Source organism: Drosophila navojoa, chromosome 2, assembly GCF_054131105.1.
Source record: "Drosophila navojoa isolate 15081-1374.11 chromosome 2, UAZ_NAV_1.0, whole genome shotgun sequence".
NCBI classification, from domain to species: domain Eukaryota; kingdom Metazoa; phylum Arthropoda; class Insecta; order Diptera; family Drosophilidae; genus Drosophila; species Drosophila navojoa.
In genome coordinates this window covers 32894927-32899985 of record NC_142890.1, presented here as the reverse complement: position 1 = coordinate 32899985, position 5059 = coordinate 32894927, and the positions used below count along the sequence as shown (strand labels likewise).

The 5059-nt window shown below is 32.6% G+C and overlaps 1 protein-coding gene and 1 long non-coding RNA gene across 2 annotated transcripts in view; both read right to left on the bottom strand.

Annotated features, from left to right (window-relative positions):
- Positions 1 to 5059, bottom strand: part of LOC149092491 (uncharacterized) — a 192042-nt gene that overhangs the window by 71125 nt on the left and 115858 nt on the right. The window lies entirely within an intron of this gene.
- The window catches only part of LOC149092492 (uncharacterized), a 182797-nt gene that overhangs the window by 159540 nt on the left and 18198 nt on the right, over positions 1 to 5059 (bottom strand). The gene's annotated exons all lie outside the window — the stretch shown is intronic.

Here is a 5059-nt window from a genome sequence, read left to right as displayed (position 1 = left end):
TCCTATTAACGATAACTCTGTACTGTTGGTACTGGCTACACACTTCGTTGAACAAAACAAACATCAAAATATTGCCTATTCATTTTAATGATACTAACCAATAAGAGAACAGAGAAGCCATCCGTGGGCTGGAATCTGAATTCAGAGCTAACTGGCTTTGGACAGCTTCAAATAATGCCTGCCCACCTTTAAGTATACATATTTCACTCGCTCTTTGAAATTCTGATATGAATTCGTATTGGTCAAAAAGAGATGACTGTTGTTATACCAATATTCTTTGCATCGCCACTCCTTTTTTGTACGCTCACCAATGGGAAATGACTATGTTTCAACCCTCATGCGACTTGAGGTCGCATTTTTGGAATTAGTTTAGGAATGTTAAATGCATTCTTAAATTGTTAAATTTTCCCTTACTATTATATCTAGCAATAGAATTGCTTGCTAAGCCTGTATTTTCACACAACGCAACAATGCTTCCACATTTTAGAAGTACCAATTCGAAGGCGTGTAATATTTTGGGACTGGTTTGAGTGGACTGTGCTTATATAATGGCACTGACATAAAAAATTAGAGTATCTTATGTCCAATTTAAAATATACGATATAAAAAAGTGCTCAATGATTAATTTAAATAAGAATATTGAACCCCATTTGATCACAAAAGCGCTAACATGAATTATAAATTAAGAGCGAAGTTTTTCACTTAAATCATTATATATAGTTATTCATTGTTAATTTGTATATATACATATATATACATATATATATATATATATATATATATATATATATATATATATATATATATATATTAAACCCCTTATATATTAAACCCTAAATAAAACTAAAACAAAATGGTTATACTAGAACGTTGATATTCAAATCAAACCAATTATTTGGACTCATTATTTCCAAGATCCAAGATTAAATCAGGCAACGGAAAATAATAAATAAATCAAAATGAAAACAGACGTTATAAATTACCTACCATATTGGTATTTTCGAACCCAATTTATCTAACAATGTGTTTATCCCATTATTGATGAAGTAATAAAATTTCATATAAATTTGTTTTCAGAATATCTTTTTATTTATTAGATTTATATACACCTATTCCATCATTAAATTAATTTACATGACAAACTGGACAACATGGCACATACGATGAGCAAATTAACTGAGAACACTTGGAAAATAGACCTAAGAAAACACATTTTGACTTCTATATTGAGTCGTAAGTTATATGGATCTTGACAGTAAGTCTTTTGTTCAGTATAAAACCCACGTATTTGGTTACCGCTATATATGTTCCGAGAATGATCTTATATCTGTTGTTGATTTCGTTCCGCTTTAATATCCTGAACCCATTAAAATGGGAAATCAGGGTATAATGGTTTTGTTAAAAGTATGTAACAGGCAGAAGGAGGCGTGACAGACCCTACAAAGTATATATATCCTTGATCAGATCGACGTGCTGACTCAAGTTTATAAAGAAAACGATAACTTTCCCGTTATTTTTTATCGATTAAAAACCTTATCGAAAATCTTTTGTAAAATAATATTTCCTACATCTTAAAAGCTATTGTCTTTAAATTTTAAATATATATTAAAATGCATGTAATACAATTTCGGTTTTTTGTTATATTTCGGATATCGGCTTCAAATTCACCAGAATCCCCAGAAAAGGTCAAATACCAGCTAATTGGCAATGATTTTTTAGATAATAAATGCCAAATATTCAATAGAATATGTAGATCATATGTTGAAAGTTTAATTAATTTTCAATTACATCAATCGACGATTATAAATTAACAAAATGTTTGGCCAATTAACAAACGCACGTGCTGCAGCTACAACAGTTTTTCACATTGCGAATGAAATGTTAGAAAATGGGAAATCAAGGTATAATTAATTGTTTTGTTGAAATGTATGTAAAAGGCAGAAGGAGGCGTGGTAGACCCTACAAAGCATATATATCCTTGATCAAGGCGACAAGCTGATCATCCATCAGTCCGTATGTATGAACGTGTCGATCTTAGAGAATATAAGAAATAGAGACTTCAAATTGTTTTCAAAATGTTTTTTAACATATCTCCCACAACTTTAAAGGTAGAGTTTCCAAATTTAAAATTGGTATTAAGATGCATTTTATACAATTTCCATGTTTGTTAAAATTTACCTCCCACCCTATATCCACCCCCTCACCCTCATATTAGTAAAAAATTATAGATACATACATTTTAACATTTTGATTACGTTCTAAAAGTTTCATAAGGATTGTACGTCTGGAAATTAAATTAATAAATTCTCACAATATCGCCAACACTGCAGCGCAGCCCAAGCGCAGTCGTCTGTGTATGTAGTGTGTGTGTGCGTGTGTGTGTATGTGTGTGTTGCTTGAAGCGTTCAAGGGATCTCGTAGTCGACCAGTCTCGATTAGAGCTTTCTTACTTGTTTCATGTTGAACTGGGCTTGTAAATGATAGTAAACTATATATATATATATATATATATATATATATATATATATATATATATATATATATATATATATATATATATATATATATATATATAAATATATATATTATATACTTTAAGATTTAAGCAACAACAAAATATTGATTCCAGAGAGTGTTTTCTGTCTATTCGCCCGTTAAAACAAACAATATATGTATGTTATATTGAAGAAATACGAATTCAAGACTATAACAAGTCTGTTTAGTTTCGTTTTAATTTCTGTCGATTAATTTTTACAGGAAAGCTTCGTACCATAGAAATTTTTTTTCTGCCATGTACATATGTACATATATGCACAGATTTTTTATATTAAGTCGTGCCTATCAAATTATGTACGTTATATTATTTAAGTAAAATAAAACCGGAGAAAGACTATAACAATATCTACTATCCTCACGACCCCCACTGTTTTATGCGCTTGTCTGGTAACTGAGCCTTAAATCATAGTTAAGTGTTATCAATGTCCTTTTAATAAGAAAATTGAATAAGACCATAAAATCATTACGATTTGAAGCAAGTGAGGAGTTCCATACTATTAAAAACCCCACATTAGGCGCCCTATTATGCTATTATGGTTACTAATGTGATGATAAATTATTAGAGTCTTGCAATCTAACACGTATACTCGGACAAACAAGAAATTATAAAAATGATAATTTTTTGTTTAACAGACCGCAGAGGTGTGATATTTTGTGGAAAATTCATAATTATCTGTGTCCTCTTCCATTTCAGAGCTAGAACTAAACTAGGAAGAACGTTACAGTCGGGCGTTATCGACTGCAGAATACTCATTCACGTCCCATCAGCAATTTAGGAGCAAAGTTTAGCTCTAATACTATATGTAATCGAGCTTTTTCCGATTTGCCACGCTTCAATTGGACGTAGATATCTAACTAAATTTGGATGTTTACGCTCCGAAAATGTGAAAATTACAGGGTATTTTTTTAAATGCCACGCGCCTAAAAAGGCGTCACTTGGTCATTGATAGAGAAGTAACTTAATTATCTGAATTTGAAGCTTCTAGCTCTTATACTTTAGGAGGTGTAAACTTTTGCCACGCCCCCCCCCCCCCCAAAAAAATTTTTTTTTTTTAAATCCAGTTATTTTTTTATCGATAAAAAATCTTATCGAAAATCAGTTATAAAATTATATCTCCCACATCTTTAAAGGTAGAGTTTTCAAATTTAGCATGTTTATTAAGATTCGTTTTATACAATTTCGAGTTTTGTTAAAATTTAGCCTTCACCCCTATATCCACCGCCTCACCATCATATTTGTAAAAGGCGTATTTCAAATACTAGAAACTTGTGCTTCGGTATATATATACATTCAAACATCGTCATTACGTTCTGAAAGATTTATTAAGATTAAATTATTCAACAAATAAAGTCTCATAGACTAGCCCAAGCGCAGTCGCTTGAATATGTGCATGTATGTGTGCGTGTGTGTGTGGGCGTGTGTGTGCATGTGTGTGCGAATTATTATTGAAATATTAGTTGTTTGAAGGGTAGTCGAGCAGTCTCAGCCAGAGCTTTCTTACTTGTTTTTATACTCTGAACCCATTGAACATGGGAAATCTGGGTATAATGATTTTATGAAAAAAATATATAACGGGCAGAAGGAATCAGCGCAGACCCCATAAAGTATATATATTCTTGATCAGGACGACGAGCTGAGTCGATATAGCCCCTGAAGATACAAATGCTAGAGAGCTGAAATATGGCATGGTGTCTACCATAAGCAATACGAGTTTATCTTATTTTCCGATAAATCATCCGATAACTTTTTTATCGAGTATTATCGAAAAATTGATTTTGTTTCTCCAGCCTCATTTGAACACTTTTAGACCTGGTGACTTCAAATTTACTGTGTATGTACATATGTCAAGTACAAACATTTTGTTATATACAGATTTTGGATACCATGCCCCCCTCGCCACCAATTTGTAAAAACCGCATTTCAAATACTAGAGACATGCATTGGACTGTACATTGGACTGTACATTAAACATAATGAATACGTTTTGAAAGTTTCATTAAGATTGTACGTTTAGAAATTAAATTATTCAACAAATAAATTCTCATAATAATTCTCATTGCCAACGCTGCAGCGCAGACCAAGTGCAGTCGCTACTTGCTGCGCAGTTAGCAGAACGCCTGCGTATTAGAGTCTTATGCTTTAGCAAATGAATACATATTCATGCTATAATTATAATCAAAATGTTTCATGAAGATAGTCCATCGACAAAAAAGTTAATAAGCAAATAAGTTCTCGTTGTAAGCGCACACAGCAGCCAATGCGTGTTTATGCGTGCGTATGCTGTGTGTGTGCGTGTGCGAATTATTATTGAAATATCCGTTGCTTGTGGGTTCAGGCGATCTCGTAGTCGGGCAGTCTCGACCAGACCCATTGAAATTGGGAAATCAGGGTATAATGGTTTTGTTAATATGTATGCAACAGGCAGAAGGAGGAATGGCAGACCCCACAAAGTATATATATTCTTGATCAGGACGACGAGCTGAGTCGATTTGGCCCTGTCTG